Below are 17865 nucleotides of genomic sequence, written 5' to 3' on the forward strand. Positions count from 1 at the left end.
ACTGCTTATTAATATTCACAAACCATACATATTCATTTAATCTTTTTTCCAAAATCTTATTATAATTACACTTATGGCCACTCTCACCAATAAACGACGCGTCTGGAGCTGCGCATTTTGAAAATCCTGCACCCAAACGCTACTACTGTAATTGAACACGCATACATACGCACACACACTTTTCTTAGCCCACTCGTGCTTATATATGTATGTAGACATTTTTAAGCTGCAACGTATTTTTTCTTTGTGCCTCTCCACATGTGGCACGTTCGCTACTCTTCAACAGTATGTCGGCATGTGCTGGTGTAATATTCGGCTGTGTGTGGCACATTTGCTACATGTGCGTCACATGACTTCAACCATTGAGCGCTCAAATGTTCTTGACATCCTCTTTCAGCGTGACTCGGGTGTAAAAGGTTTCATTTTCTCCAGCTACTTTAGTCGATTCGTATGCGGACGTGTGTGTGTGTGTGTTCGAGTAAGCTTTGAATTAGTTTTTAAGGCGCACGCTCGAATGAAAAACTTTTTAAGTACTTTTACGAGGTCAATTTAGTATAAAAGAGCGATTAACAAGTCGGCAGAATTAATAAAAAAAGGCCAAAAGATAAGAAGTGGAAGATGAACAAAAACACTCAAGAGTGTTTTAGACGTAGTGGATTTGGAAACTAATCTAAAAGGTAAGAAAAAAGTGAAAAGAAATGATGTCTAGCTACTAAGAAAAAATTCGAAATACAGATCACTCGCGTTAAGTCGAATACCCGCAAATTCGAAAAAATTTTCTCCCGTGACTACTCTATAACTCGAAGAACTCTGAAAACCACCACAACTCGAACAAAATTTGGGTGGAATACGACAAGAAGTTTTGACAGAAGAATTCATTTTACATCCCTTCAAATGCCAAAGCGCTAATTAATTCGTGCTCAAATTATTTTCTAACATTTTTTGCCAGTCAGATAAATAAAATTGGGGAAAAAAATTAAAAATAATTATAACTATCTTTTTATTGCAAAATCGTTTATTATAGCAAACCACACACAAGTCGAGATGATTTTATAGATAAGTCGAGCAAATTCGGTATCTCGAAGAAGGCTGGCTTTAGTTAGTTCGAGTTAGTGCGAGCGCACTGTAGTTATAAATAAGCAGGCTTACGTTTTTCTATTAAGTTTAACAATGGTTTAAGTTTTCTCAAATGCAATATAGAAAGTGACTCCAAATGGTAAGTGATTTGTGAGGATATATGTGAAAGTATTGCTCAGAAAAATACTTTGAATCCATGAGGATGGCCCAATAGATACTTCAGGTAGTAGTGGCCATTTGTTCCTCCCTGGAAACGTAGGAAATAATAATTAAAGTAGCAGTGCTAAGCGTATACTTTTTTTTATGGGGGGAAATTTCAGCTATTTTTTTGTGTTTATCAAACAGCCAGAAACAGGGAAAATTCAGCTATTTTTTTAAATGTTTATCAAACAGCCAGAAGCACGCAGTCGAGGCATGTATTAATACATTTATCTACAATATATACCTTAAATATGTATTTTTTTTTAATAGTTCATTAGCAAATTTTGAGATAAAATTTTTTAAAGGGCATTATTTTACTATATACATATCCATATCCGACGGACCCATTTGGCAACCCTAAATCTTTTCACAGAGACGTCAGATCGCTTACTGGCATACCGCGTTGGAAGCATCAGTCTAAGCAGATTTTTACCATGGAACCGTACCGCCACGCGAGCGCTCCCAAATTGTTGAAATTTACATTCAAGAAAAGAAGTCAATTGTGAAAACTCAACGTGCGTATAAAAATTAAATAATGTGGAAAGTGCGCCTTCTAAGAACACCATTAAACGTTTGTACGAAAGGTTTTTGGCTGGCGATGCTCTCTCTAATCCAAAGAGGCCCAATCAAAACCGACCAAGGTTCAGACATCGCCAAGGACATCCCAAAATCGCCGTTCTCAGCAGTTGAGCATTGGTCGGACCACTTTACGACGAATTATCCGCATTGATTTGCATTTATTCCCATATAAGATTCAATTGACGCAAAGATTGTTGCCTGCGGATAAGCCTCGTCGATTGGAATGGGCCCAAAGAGTCATCGAAATGGCTGAAGATGCCGAGCAATTTTGGAGCAAAATCATCATGTCCGATGAGGCGCATTTCTTATTGTATGGGACGGTAAACAAGCAAAATTACCGTATTTACGCCACTGAAAATCCTCACGAAATTCAAGAGGTACCTCTTTACGACGAAAAAGTCACTGTTTGGTGCGGCGTTAGTGCGAAAACGATTATTGGGCCGTTTCTCTTCAAAAATGAAGATGGTAAAGCTGGGACCGTCAATCAGGAGCCTTGTCGCGATATGATAACCACTGTTGTGATGCCAATTATTCGTCGAAAGCGTATGAGGCAGTTCTGGTTTCAACAAGACGGCGCTCCACCACACACAGCTCGCACCACAATTGATTTTTTGAAGAAATTGTTTCCTCTTTTATATTAATAAGCCAAAGACCATAGACGAGCTGAAGAACAACATCCGTGAGGAAATAGTCGCTATTGCAGCCGAAATGTTAGCTAAAACTATGGAAAATGCTGCAAAACGGGAAAAATATGCCATACAGGCTCAAGGTAGCCATTTGAGAGATATAATATTCAAAAAGTGATGTCAACAAATCTACTTAAACCAAATAAAATGGTTATTATCATCAACATCCAAAAAATTGTGTGTTTCTTTGATTTAAAAAAAAACACATGGGTCCGTCGAATATGGGCAACCCAGTATCTCCTGGCGAAAAGTAAAGAAATACTTGGACTTATGCCCAGTCCTTTAATACCATGTTAATGTCGTAGAGCCAGAACATGTATTTAAATTTATTTTTTATTAGACTCCATTATTGTATTTTTAATGAAGTCTTTTGAAACCTTACAAAGCATAAAAAATGTATTTATGGGAAATGAAAAACATAAAAATATGCGGAATAGTAAAATACATAGTTTCACGTGCGTCTAAAATTTATTTTTTAACTTTAACTTTCACTGTCGCAGGTTGTCATAGAACAGCTATAAGGTCAAAAGGTTAATTTCCTGATATAAAAACTATCGAAGTTATTAAATAATTCTTCGAACAATTCATTCATATCCTTAACATAACTGAAGGTTGTTTGATAGGGTCAGCTCAATATGGGCAGGACCTTTAAATATCAACGTACTCTCACAGAAAAACGTTTTGAAGGAAAAATTGCATGATGTAATTATAAATGGTCCTCAAAAGAGGCGCCTGGACAACAATAATGAATAATCCTTATACGGTAGGGAGACGCACAATTTTAAACGATAGAGCAAAGCTTTAAAATTATTGAAACTTATCATGAAAATGGTCGATCTTCCAGAACAAAATATCGCAAAATTCGTGATTTTTTTGGTGGAATTAACCATACGAATGAGTATACAATTCCAAAGTTGGTGAAAAAATTTCGAAAAAGGACTGGCAGACCAAAAACTGGATGTTCTGTTGAGAATGTATCTGATGTATCACAAAGTGTTGCTGAGCAACCTTCAACATCGATATCTGCATGTTCTCAAAAATTATGACAATCATGAATCGATTGTTTGGCGGATTTTCCCTGTAGACTTGGTCATGGTGGACATTTAAATGATGCCATTTTTCACAAGTAAATTGAAAGAATGGAGTTTGGAATAAAAAAGTAAGACCTGAATGAATTTAAATTTATACCTACATGCTTCATTTTAAAATTTTTTTTTGAAAAACCCTTAGGTAGGTAGGTAAGATGGCAAGAGTACCCCAGGTACACTTCAAGTAGCACTGACGTGCCGTTTTGATACCATAATGTGGACCACCACCTGTGAAAAGATTTAGGGATGAGAAAAACCGTCTACAGCCATCCAGTGCTGTTGATGTAGTGGAGGAGAGAAAAGGGTTCTAGGCTGGAGTTTTTCTTCAAGTCATCCCCAAAGGGCACGCTAAGGAATCTCAAGCGCCTAGCCGCCAGAGCCGGAGATTTGCAGAGAAAGTGTTCCACATTCTCTTTCTCTGCAGGAAAACCATTACAAAAATAAATAAACTAATATCATATAACATAAATGGGATTAAAAAATAAACAAGAGATTAAAGCCCCTTAGGAAATTTTTGAGAAATGTTTAAGCTGAACTTTGTCGTATTAAAATTTTCGCTGATACAAAAAATGCAAGAAAAATATCTTTTTCTTTTTACAATTTATTCAAGTTTGAACTCATCGCATGCGCTCGTTGCTGTGCTTTTTACAATTTTTAATACATTGTGAACCGTTTGGTTGCGTATACGCAGTGTTGCCCAAGAACCCGAAAAGGCGGAGAAAACTTGTAAGCGTACCAGCAGCAACCTATTAATTTAAAGGCCAAATTATTAAATTAAATTTTAAATAGCAAAAATAGCTTTAGAATTTCTGACAATCACATAGGTTTCTGCGCTTTAGGGGGCAGGTCAAAATTTTTTTAAGATATTTCAAAAATATTATATCACACAAAGGGAAAACTTGTTAAGGCATATTTGAGTACACAAAACTAACTCGAGACACTGAGAGACATTTTATAAGCACAAAGCTGATTTTTACAGGCCTGTATTATTTATTCCTCTCAGTTTACACTTCCAAAAAACCGGTTCCTTATGGGGATCGAAGAACCCACACAAGTCAGTTTGATAGTTAATGCATCCCAGACGATTTGGATATGAAATCCCTAAGAGCACCCGAAAATAGCAATCCTGAAGAAAATTGGTGCTCAATTATGAATTGAAAAGTTTGGGATACGGAACTAAACGGTAAAGGGTACTTATAAGGCAAAATTGAGCTTATCAAAAATAAAGATGAGAGTTACGGATTATCAGGACAACCTTCTCTTTCAATGAGTTCCAAATGTTTTTCAGTGCGTCAAATAATTGTTTTCATAATATTGATCATTGAAATATCTTTAAAGAAAATAATGCACTGGTATCATACTACAAGCCTTGGATTAACTTCGCTCTATAGAAACAATTATGATGTCACCAATAGTCAAGATAAGTCTGCAAATTTTTTTTATTTGTTGTTTGAGATTGGCAAACCGGTTTCTATAGGTTCCGCAACACAAATTTTCTATCACGTCGGACTTTTTATGAAATTGATTTTGAAACCCCCAAAAATTATTTCAATTATTTCAAAACTACCACGCCTCAATTTATTTATTTATTTACGACAAATTAACGGTTACACATTCCGTCAATGTTTTGGCTGCGTTTAAATAAAGGCAGTTGTTTTCGCCCAGATTGTTATTCTCTTTGGTGCATAGTTGAGTTGGAAAACTAACTCCTCGCAAAGGCCAATCATCATCATCATTGTTTCTTCGAATCCCTTCGAACAATACCTGTTCGCATCTCGTCCGTTTACTGGATAATGCCTTCACCTGCTCCTAGCTTAACTTAGTTGGTGTTTATTTGGCCTTAAATTCAGGTCAGGACTTCGATCTTACATCCCTATGCATCTTTAAGGCAACCAGGCGCTCCAACTGGTGACCCCAAGCGGGCTAAAGGCTAATACCCTTGACCTCAGGTGGGTTCCTCTGTCATCAACCACTAAATTCAAGACCCCAGCACAGTATCAAAACTCAATCCGGCCTGTATTATCAATAAGCATTAGCAGTCCATGATTTACTCAAAAGATCAGAATCCTCCTCCGCCGGAGTCACCTTACCAGTCCATCTGACCTCAGCCATCTCTGCCATTGAGACTCACCGCACGATGTTTGGGTTGAGCATCATACACCCCTCTTATTAGCTACTACTTCCAGCTTCTACACGTTGCTTCCCTGCTCTCACAAGATACAATGTCGTTCACCTTCCATAGCATTGCCCCGCACCATTTGATGTCTGCTACTTGGAGGCTGAGATTGGTTTTAGCATACCAGGGCCAATAAGTTGGAAATAAAAAATAAAGCATTAAGGTGTATGGAGGCATTGTAGTAACAGTGAGTTGCATATGTCACTAATGAAAGCAGTAAAGAGAAAAGGGCCCAATATATATCCTTGAGGCAATTCTCTTGCGATTAAAAAACATATTCTCATATTAGACTTTTTGCATGCTACATTGAAAGGTAGCCTTTCATTAATTTAATAGATGTTTCAGTGAAACCACAGTAATTCTTCAATTTCAAAAATAACATTTTATCATTGGCAGTATCAAAAGCTTTAGAGTAGCTTAAGGGTACTAAGATGACTAGAAATTTGCTATCGAATGCACGGCAAATGTCGTCGATTACATTCAGAACTGCCGTCGAACAATTCCGACCAGATCTAAATACAGATTGCCGCTCCTTTAAGAGTTTGTGCTCATTAAAATGCAGTAAAATTTGATGAGAAATAATTTTTAATATAAATAATAATGATTTTAAATATTTTTGAAAATAGTTGCCATTTTTGTTAGTCTGCTTTCTCTCTACTTTCCATGATGTAATGCAACTTATTTACAGCTTGTGAGCGATACGTAAGTTTACTCAAATATATGTATTCAAGTATCAGTAAATAAACCTAGTTTTCCTTTCTTACTTTTTTCCATCTCTTTTATTTGCATAATTCACTAAATTTCATAGCCGAATTTCATGAAATATGAAGAGCTTTGAAAGTGCAGTGAAATCGATTGATTTCACTTCTAATGCATGGGTTTTCCGTTTGATCGCGAAACTTCTTAGAAAATTGCACAAACACTACTTCCCTTTCGATGTTTAATGGATTAAGTATATGCCTCTTGTGCTGAGCAAACATTAATGTGTGAACATTTGCAAACGCGCAACGTACGCAACGAACACTTTTATATCCACGTTTTTACATACATACATATCAACAATACAGCGACATATAGGCGACGTTGCTCAGCAAGCATACCCTGCGGCCAAAATCAGCAGTTTAGAAATGCGAAGCTTGAGCGATTTCTCAGTTTCGTTCATATTTTAGATAATTTGCGAGTAATTCTACCCAGAAAACTGAGTTTTTTCTTTTTATCGAGGGTAAGAAAGTTACGAAGAATGTATTGGAGCGTTTCCGAGCCACGGCGTTCACTTAAACTGCGTTAAATAACTATGGAAAAGGGACTTACTGACAAGTTTTGACTACTTATTGGCTTCTCATTTAATTTTAATAAAATATATTATAATATAATGAAAATATAATTCATTCTCTTAAAAACAGATAAAAACCCAAATTTCAAATTTTGTGTAAATTAAAAAAATTTCATCAGAATTTCATACTTTTTCAACAAATTTGTTACATTTTTAAAAATTTTACACTTTTTAATCAGAACTTTTAAATTTTTAAAAATCGTGTAAGAAATATTAAAAAATGTTTATCAAAATTTCGTACTTTTTAATACAAATTTGTTACCTTTTTCAAAACTTTACACTTTTTAAAAAATTTTACACTTTTTAAAAAGAATTTTAAAATTTTACACTTTTGAATAAGGATATTTTAAATTTCTGACAAATTCGCACTTTTTATTAATAAGAGCTAACAAATTTTTCAAAATATCACACTTTTTATTCAGAATTTTGAATTTTTAGAAGATTCACACTTTTGAATCAGAACTTTTAGATTTTTAAAAATCTCACACTTTTTAATCAGAATTTTTAAACATTTAAAAATTTCACTCTTTTTGATCAGAATTTTAATTTTTTTTTAAATCTCACACTTTTTACTCAGCAATCTAAAATTTTTAAAAGTTTCATACTTTTGAATCAGAAATTTTTAACGATTTCACACTTTTTATTCAGAGTTTTTAAAAATTTCACTCATTGATCAGAATTTTTAAATTTTTTAAAATTTGACTCTTTTTGTTCAGAATTTTAAAATTTTAAAAAATCTCACACTTTTTAATAAGAAATTTTAAATTTTTAAAAGTTTCATACTTTTGAATCAGAAATTTTTAACGATTTCACACTTTTTATTCAGAATTTTTAAAAATTTCACTCATTAATCAGAATTTTAAAATTTTTAAAAATTTGACTCTTTTTATTCAGAATTTAAAAATTTTTAAAAATCTCACACTTTTTAACACGAATTTTTAATTTTTTTTTTAAATTTCACTATTTTTGATCAGAATTTAAATTTTTTAAAAATCTCACACTTTTTAATCAGAACTATTAAATTTTTTAAAATCTCACATTTTTAATCAAAAATTTTGAATTTTTAAAAGATTCACACTTAATCAGAAACTTTAACAATTTCACATGTTTTAATAAGAATTTTTAAATTTTTTAAAATTTCACACCTTTTAATCAGAATTTTTAAATCTTTCAAAGTTTCACACTTTTTATTCAGAATTTATAAAGCTCTCACACTTTTTATTCCGAATTTTAAAATTTTTAAAGCCTGCCCACTTTTTAATTAGAATTTTAAAATTTTTAACAATTTCACACGGAATTTTTAAGTTTCTGAAAACTTCACACTTTTAAATTGGAATTTTTAAGTTTCTAAAAACTTCACAGTTTTTATTCTCCAATTTTTTTTTTAATTTTTTAAAATTTCACCCTTTTTAATCAGATTTTTTAAAAATGTAACTATTTTTAATCGAGTGAAAAATTCCATTTATTTAAAAAAAAATATTTCTGACAATGTTGACTATTTTCTTCCATATAAGAAAATTTCAAAATTGTCAATCATTCGTTATGTCCAGAAAATGCACAGGACCGCCGGGCGAAAAAATCGTCAAAAATCAACGCGATTTTAGTGCCTTTTAAAACTTGCACTTTGTTATAACAAAATTCAATGAGCTATAAAGCTGCATTTTTTTCAAATTTGTTAAATTTTTTTTCACCAAATTCAATGAATTATAGGATGTTTTTGGGAATTTCGACTAAAAAATGTACACGTTTTTTGAAAATTCGTTGATTTTTTTCGTTTTCAATTCGCACAAAGTTTGAAACTTGTACTTACATACTTTTAATAAAAGAATGAACCATAAAAAAATTAAATGAGAATTCAAATTTTATCATTAAGTCCCAGTGCAATAGTTATTTAACCCATTGTAGTATTTATTATATTAAGACTTCTCTTCTTCATACTCGCTTTTAGAGAAAGTTAAACCGCGCCGTTTGCCTTTAACCCTGACATTCCAACCAATGGCGGTACAACTTATTGTACTTTCAATAACTTATGACAGACTTAAATGTGTTTGGGTAAAGCAGATGTCTTCTCCCTGTATCTATGAGACGCTGATTTCGCGAGAAATTTCTTAGGGGTCGGTCCATCTATTCTTTGGCGGCAGTAAGACCACGTTCCAAGCTCCCAGGTTGCTCACCATCGAAAGACTTGCTAGAAATTTGAAAAGAGCGTGGAAATACCACTTGAAAAAGACTACAGTCGGATAGTTTAAAGCATTCACTGGTAAAAAGCGCTCCCCAATGTAACCATGATCCTACAACAGTATCCATTTTAGATCCGTCTGCGTAGATCTTAACGGGTGTGTTTGCCGATGGCTCTCCTTCATGCCATTCCAGTCTAGAAGGGATTTTCACAGAGAAATTCCTTTCGAAGTATTATCTGGAGCACTCGGAGGGTAATAATCACAATCTAATCACAATCTAAGATGGTTGAATGTCCATATGTGCTCGCTCTTTCATTGTGAGCTCGCTCTGAGCTTTAAAGCGGAACAGGCCGGTGAGTATTTAAAGAAGAGATGAAGTAGTAGCAGATGTAATATGATGTCCAAAGCCATGGAAGGCGTGATTTTTATGATGGGACGTATGTAAATTAGGATAGGTATCTTTCATATTCATATATTTCATTCATTATAACACACCACCAAACAACATTTCCATATAGAAGAATTGGTGTGGCAACTGCAGTATAAAGCCAATGAGAAACCTTAGATTTAATTCCAAATGTCTTACCTAAAGCTCTCTTGTAGGCTTTAAAAGATAGGCTCGCTGTCCTAACTCTTTCTGGGATGTTTGACTTCCAAGTCTATTCCCTATCTATGGTTAGGCCCAAGTACTTGGCTTCTTCCGAAATTACAAGAGCTTCGCCCTTGAGCATAATTCGACTTAACTGAGGGACTCTATGTTTCCTAGTGAGCAATATGAGTTGTGTTTTATTCCTGGGTCGACTCCTAGTCCACACTTTTCTGCCCACCTAGAAAGTATATCGAGTGCATTTTGTACTAGGTACCTGAATGTAGACACAAATTTACCAGAGACAGCAATAACAACATCATCGGCATAAGCTATCATCTTATAACCCCCCGATTATAATCACACAACTAGAAAAAATTAAAACTTTCCATGAAGGCACCCAAAACTTTCTTTTGAAAATGCATAGAATGTCTGCTACCTAAAGCCTACCCTGCCATTTCCTACTGAGCACACATCTAACTATATATAGTAACTATTCCACAGATATGTACGTAAGTGCATAGCTTAAAACACTTGCACGCTGATACATTTACGTGCCTTACGCGCCAATGCAGAAAGCAGATTTCCGCTTTTCGTGTACATAGATGGATGGATGCCATCATTTATAGCACCTGAGTACGTATTTATCTTGGGTTAGCACTCTTGAAAAGTTACTCATTCATTCACACACACATTCATCCGTCGTCCATCCGTTTACATTCACCTCCACACGCACCCCCCTCGTGCTTGTGCTTAGCATATTTTCCAATATACTTTATCTTTCACATAGTCGCATTCACTCCATGAGCGCGCGGCGCATCGAGAAATCGAGTCCGTTGCATTTTCAGTTGCATTTGAAGTGCGCTTAATGTTGGGTTTAGGGAATTTTCGCAATAAGTGCACTACCTTTACCACTAGACATTCAGTGGCGGAAGCATATCGGAAGCACATTGGCAGGTAATGCAAAAGTGCGACGGCATTGTAGTTGTAGTGCTCAGCTGAAAAGTCATCTTCGCATTTGAGTTGAGTGTAGAAGCCGTGAATGCGGCAATAGTTTCGGTGGGTCGCTGCTTCGTGAGAATGTGTAGTAGACGGAAAGAAAACGTAACAGTTGAGTAATGCAGGTAACTTCCGAAAGGAGCTGATATGGTACGAAAGTCAACTGGGTAATATTTGACAGAGGAAACCAAATGTGGTAGAGTGAAGAAATATGGGAGGAATTGCATGCTTGACTTGTTCATAGATTTTTGGAAGATATATTTTACGGTTCTATGGAACGAAGAAAACGATGAGAAATGCGAAGTATTTTAACAAAAAACATGTCTTAAGGAAAGTTTTTAAGTACATCTAGCAATTTATATTTAAGCAATTTTTGTATTTGAATGAACCGAAGAAACTATCTACGATTGGTACAAAGATGACTGCATATGCCTTCAAGTTGTAATTATTTATTCATAATTTTTTTTTATTTATTACAAAGAAATATGTTTTTAAAGTAATACTTAGTCTTGCCATATATCCTGTGGGAGAACAAAACAAAATACAGAAAAAAGTCCCGTTATTTTTGCTTTTGTTCGTATGAGTTGTCTACTCATAAATCATACTCAGTTTCTTGGCAAATTTCGCTTGTTAATAATAGAGTGGGGAGCTACGGAAAATCGCATTGCAGTGATTGCATTACACAAATGCATTACAATTGCATTACAAAAACCATATTCCTGAGTTCTTAAAATAAAAAATAAATAAATAATTGGCGCGTACACTTCTGTTAGGTGTTTGGCCGAGCTCCTCCTCCTATTTGTGGTGTGCGTGTTGATGTTGTTCCACAAATGGAGGGACCTACAGTTTCAAGGCAATTCCGAACGGCAGATATTTTTATGAGGAGCTTTTTCATGGCAGAAATACACTCGGAGGTTTGCCATTGCCTGCCAAGGGGCGACCGCTATTAGAAAAATGTTTTTATTAATTTTGCTTTCACCGAGATTCGAACTAACGACCTCTCTGTGAATTCCGAATGGTAATCACGCACCAACCCATTCGGCTACGGCAGCCGCAGAAAATTGGCCGTCTAGAAGTTCAGACCTAAATCCATTAGACTGCAGTTTTTGGTCAGAATTAGAGAGCATGGCCTGTTGAAAACCTCACAGAAATTTGGAGAGTCTGAAACAATCATTGATTCGAGCATCGAAGTCAATATCCATGGGAACTGTGCGTGCTGCAATAGCTGAGTGGCCTAATCGTTTGAAAGCTTGTGTAAAAGCAAATGGTGACCATTTCGAATGGAAATTTAAAATGTTCTTTTTTAATACTTACATGGTTAAATAAAAGTAAAAAGTATTATAATTGCATGTCTCATAGGTTCCAAGATGGAATCGGGAGTCGGAGGGGGCTTCCTCTAAATCAGCCAAATTATCTATTTCTTAAAATTGCCGAATACTGCTAGTGTTTTTCAAGCAGAAGTCTTTACGATCCTGCAAGCATGCAAAATGCTTAGGGAAGGGAGCGAGGGAGATGTTAACATTTTTTTCCGATAGTCAAGTCGCAATCAAGACGCTGACGACACCATGCTGCTGATCCAAACTAGTGAACGCCTGTCAGTAGGAGATCAAATCTATTTTGTGTGCAGGTAACATTTCTCTGATCTGGGTTCCAGAACATAGGAACATGGAGGGAAAAGAAATTCCTGATGAGCTTGCCAGAAAGGGGACTGAATTGGTCTCACAGACCTCCTGCCCAGTCATCGGCATCCCCCTGACTGTTGTTAAAGGGAAATTGCAAAACTTTTTTCTCAGGAAAGCGTAAAAATAACGGAGCAATATTTCTTGATGGGCTCTTTTGAAACCCCTGTGGCCCCGGTACAATAAAAGGAGGAAGCAGAAAGACGATTAAAGTCACTGCATGCTCCTTTCTTCGACAGCCTGGAGCAGTGCGACAACCTAAATCCCATCATTCTTCTCCACTAGATCAACAGCTCTGGCTGGCTGTAGATATCTGCTTGTTGGAGGTCTCATACTGGTATGAAAACTACGATTTAATGCTATTGGGGAGTGCAGAGTGGTACCTCAACCATTTCACCTACCTACCTATAATTCTTATAAAATACTGCAGCAGCAAGGGCGCCTTCGGCTGAAATGCTCCAGGTTCCGCGTTAGGAAAATAGTCGACTGTCATTGCTAAATTGGATTGGTGTAAAAGTAAATAAGTAACAGCTCTTCCAAATTTATTGGTCAAATACCCTTTAGAAAGCAAATAAGCGCACTTTTAGGTACAAGAAACTCATCAAATTCGCCAAGGTTTGATAATATAAAAAGTGAGTAAGTGCCTTTGGAACTCTAAGAACGGCGAAATTTGCAGGGCTGCTCTGTGGTAGAATCCGCAAGGTGCAAAGAACCATGGGAGACCATATACCTCCTGGCGACGGATCTTTTAAACTCAAATTTCCTTATTCCTTGGAATTCCTTAAAACAACTTGCTCATAAGCAAAATGATTTCAATAATTGTGTTCTGGTCGTATCCCCCATTAGGAGCTAAAGGAAATTGTATATATACAAGTATATATAAATAAATCTCAATTTTTATTATATAATTTTTAATGTTTCTGTTTAACCTATAAATGCGCTCTTAATGGCAGCTTTTACAAAAAAATATAATTTTTTATTTATTTGTGTAAATATTCAAAAGTTAACAAAGGTTCTTGCGAAATGAAAAAAGCGAATGTAGACTTAAATTTATGACTTCTAAAAAATTGATTTATTATTTATTATTATTTATTTAGCGCCACCTGTTACTTTCTCAACTTCATTATGCAACAACTTATATCGGCACGAAAAGAAAAATTCAAGGGCACTTGATTGTAGAGGTAGCAAAAGTCAATTTCATCTTCATCTGCATTTACGGGGAAAAATAGCATGCGATATATTTTTTTCTATCTCTCTTTCCCATGCCAGATTTTCTTCGACCTTTGCAGCGTAAGTGGGTGATACATATATTACACGCTTATCTATCTATCTATGTAGTAGTGGGCTATTTTTCATGTGGAACAATTTCATTTTCTTTCTTCAATTTTGTAAGAATAAACGAGTATTTGAATTTATGAGTGAAAATGTGTGAGTTCACAGCCATAATTAAAGTCAACAAATTGCAAGAAGTATTACATACGAATGTGTGTGTGAATACATAAGAAAACCTGTAAGTACTCGTACGGTAACCAAAAGCAACTTAATATGTAACTACGAGCAACTTAGTACGCATTTAGTTCGAAAACTAATTTCACTTTGTTATTTTGTTTGTAATATTTTTGTCTATAAGGCCATCTACAAATATCTGTGCATGTTACATGTCTACATTAGGGTGGTTAGAAGACAAAGGGTGCATGTGAAAATATTGTGTTTTTGTATCCACTATGATTCGATAATCTTATATTCGTTATGAATTTATAAGAAGTCGTTCTAGCTAAACAATTTATGAAAGCTGAATTTTTTAAATAAACTTCGGAATTATATCTTCCGTTTAAACACTTAGGTAGTTCACTAGATGTCCTACAATCGCATGTCGTATAAAAATATCTTTAAAAATACTGGGCACATGAGTATATAAAATAACGAAAAATACTACGTGGCATACAAAGTACGATTCTTAATGTTCTACCCTAATGTAACATAGTAATTAAACTCATATATGTGTTTGTATTATAAGCATATACGGATTTTTTCCCACAACACTTTCAACAGTAAGAAAAGTTTTTAATTGAGTTGCACAAAAATACATACACATCTACAAACACACACTTCAACATAGAAAAAAGAAAATTTAATGAGAGTGTATGACTCTTCGCGCATATGTAATTGAATTAGTTGGTATATTTGTGAGCGTGTGGGCAACATTTGAAGTTCCATCATACGCAGTAATCATTCGCACATCTTTGATCCTTTAAGAAGATATCTGGAGAGCACACACTCACATACACTTATAAAAAGTTACACAAATACCCAGTTGGCAATTTTCTTCTAACATACTTTGCGTAAGCGGGAAATATTTTATACTTATTATTTCATTCGCCTGGTATGGGCGCACAACAGGCTTATCAAATAATTTATGATTGGAGTGGGTGCCTGCAAATTATAATGAAGTTCTGTTCTATACCAAGCGGCCAGAGCGCTCTTGAACCTGTCGGCTCGACTAGATAAATGAGTTCATTCTGAAGCTCAGGTTAACTGACTCCATTGCAATCCGCTCCCTCTGCCAAAAGTTTACAATTCATATATTTTTATCGCGGGGTTAATGGTTGAAGAACACCTCTAAGGGCAATGAATTATCAACCGATTCCATGTGCCAGCTCTTAGCTAGAAAACAAAAGTGGCGCAGGTTTAGGGTTTTTTTCAAATGGTTGGCTTGTTCAATTGTTGATTCTCCAAGAATCTGATTAGCGTTTCCGCACCATTTTGCTGCCACTTCCTCACTACCAATAAGTTGTACGGGTTATTCCTTCGCGACAATATCCAGTCTCTGCGATTGAGAAACCTTATAAGGTAACTTACATTTGGCTGCCTCTCGCCTTCCATAGGACAGGGCATTCACAGAGGAAGTGGAAGATTTCGTTTCGTTTTTCTCTGGTTGATGAAAACTTGTGAGCTAGAAGCCCATTATCACTGCCGCGAGTCTGCAGGCATCCTCTCGTTTCATATTTATCAATGTTGACGATGTTCTGCTAATTTTGCATGCCGTCTAACCTTCTCATGTATGTATAATCCACGATTAGGAGTTATATTGAGGATATTGCATTCTTGATTGCATCCAGTGGTGTGAATACCGATTGTACAAAAACGTTATTCATGGCAGATCGCTTTTTCGTTCCCTTCAATGGTCCGATGTCCCCGAACCCAAATTAAGGTACCGATATGGTTTTTGGTCAAGGTGGTAGTAGTATAGAAACTTTTCAAGCATTTTTGAAAAGAAAATAGACTTTTGCATTTCTGAATTCTATTAAACTAAAACAAAATAACTGATCCATTCTCAGCGGAAGAAAATGGAAAGTAGTGAGACCTCAATTGAGCGCAGTTCCATATAACATACATATGTAGATATCACCTGATATGTACCATCAGTGCATAAGCTTAGTTTGAGACCCAATATATTATGTTTGTTAGCTTCTTTTATTAGCATTTTATTTTATTATATTATATTATTTATTTATTATTTTCTATGCTCCAAAAAAGGAAAAAAATGGCCGCTTTTAACCTCTTTAATCATTGCGAAACTTCAAAGCTCCCCAAGAATAAAAGTCTGACATATTGGAGAAAATCGGCAATCAAGCCATTATACCTCGTAACGCGCCACGTTCAACTTTCAATTGATTTACAGCCCATTTATCGCTCTGACTATGGTACAGCCCGATGGCTCTGAAGTTTTCTTTTAGTTTGGCGCACAGAACGTGAATTTGGGAAATAAGTTTCCATAGTAGGTTAAGTTATGTTATGGCGGTAGTCGGTCTGTACGACCAACTCACTTAGGCCTTACACGAGAACCTCATTTATTTTTCTTCGTGAAACCATTCTGTGGCTTTTGTGAAACGCACGATTGTCCCCACCACCACGCCAGACCGATCCGTAAGAGAATTGAAAAAACATCTACCTAAAAAATCTGCTCTGACTTGAGCTAAGGCTGTGCCCAACTGTTTCTTTCTCTTTCTCATCTCTACAACTTCTACAATATTCATGGGAGAAAACTCCAAATCTCAAGGTATGCCTGCCAAATAGCCGATGACCTGTTATTCAAGCCACGAACTTCCATATATATATCTAAAGCCTAAGCAGTTCTTTTAACCTTCGAGATATTCTCTCTTGATAGGCTAAGCAGTTCCTTTAACCTTCCAGATATCCTCTCCTGAAAGGCTAAGCAGTTCCTTTGTCTTTTTCTTATTTAGTTGCGGGCACAGTAGCCTATATCCGAGAATATATTTGTTGTAGTTTTTGTTAAGGCATGTGTATCTATCGTTTATAGCTGGATCTTCTGCCTGATCGACGCTGCAGTAATCTGGTAGTCAAACGGATAGTTCAAATCCTAATTCCTTCGAAAATACTCCATAGCCAACGTTATCGTCTAGCTTGGAATTATCTGTATAGAAATTTAATTCCCTCCTTCTCCATGTCCTTGGTGTTCGCCACCCTCTTCTTGATGGTTCGCTTGTCTGGAATACTCTATCGAAGGTGAGTCAAGGAATCTATCGAAGATAAGTCTAGGAATAGAGTAGTCCATTTCTTGTTTCCGACTATTCAAAGTATGCAAAATAGAGGATTAAGTAATAAATATTAAATAATTTGATTAAATAAAAGTGAGTGCCAACTCCCAGCAGTGGGCAGGCAGTTGAAGAAGAAGATACAACATTTTGCAGGTATAAGAGTTTGCATGACAATTTGTCAGCGTACACTGAAGAGAAGTCTAAAAAGCACACACATACTTGGACGACCAGTTTGTCAGTTACTCAAGCACATATGGAAAATTCTCTAAATCCAAAAAAAAGTATATGTATGTATCTTTTCCTTATTTTAAATATTTTGTTTTTATTTTTGCAAGTAATTTATATGCATCGTTTAGTGGCCAAGGGACTCTGAAAACGGTTTCATCACAAAATGAGAGAATTGGGGTTCTCTTGAGAAACTGTGGTCTGCTCCTGGAAAGATGGGCTTCGCGTCAACTCAGCGTGAACTGGGCTAGTGCGCAAACATGCAAGGTCACGAGATCCTTCTGACCATGGGCGGCGCTCGAGGGTATTTCCAAGATTAACAAAGCCGCAGCCACATATTCTTACAGCCTAAGAGCTAACCAGTCCCGTGAGGTAACTCCTTGGTAAGTTCCGCGGGGAGAGTGGTAGATAGTGGAGAGGTGTTTAGTACGTAGGTGTAGCTGTGAGGCTACAAGTCGTGCATACTGCTATGCCGGTATAGCAGTACTCATGAGAGT

Source organism: Anastrepha obliqua, chromosome 5, assembly GCF_027943255.1.
Source record: "Anastrepha obliqua isolate idAnaObli1 chromosome 5, idAnaObli1_1.0, whole genome shotgun sequence".
Lineage (NCBI taxonomy): Eukaryota > Metazoa > Arthropoda > Insecta > Diptera > Tephritidae > Anastrepha > Anastrepha obliqua.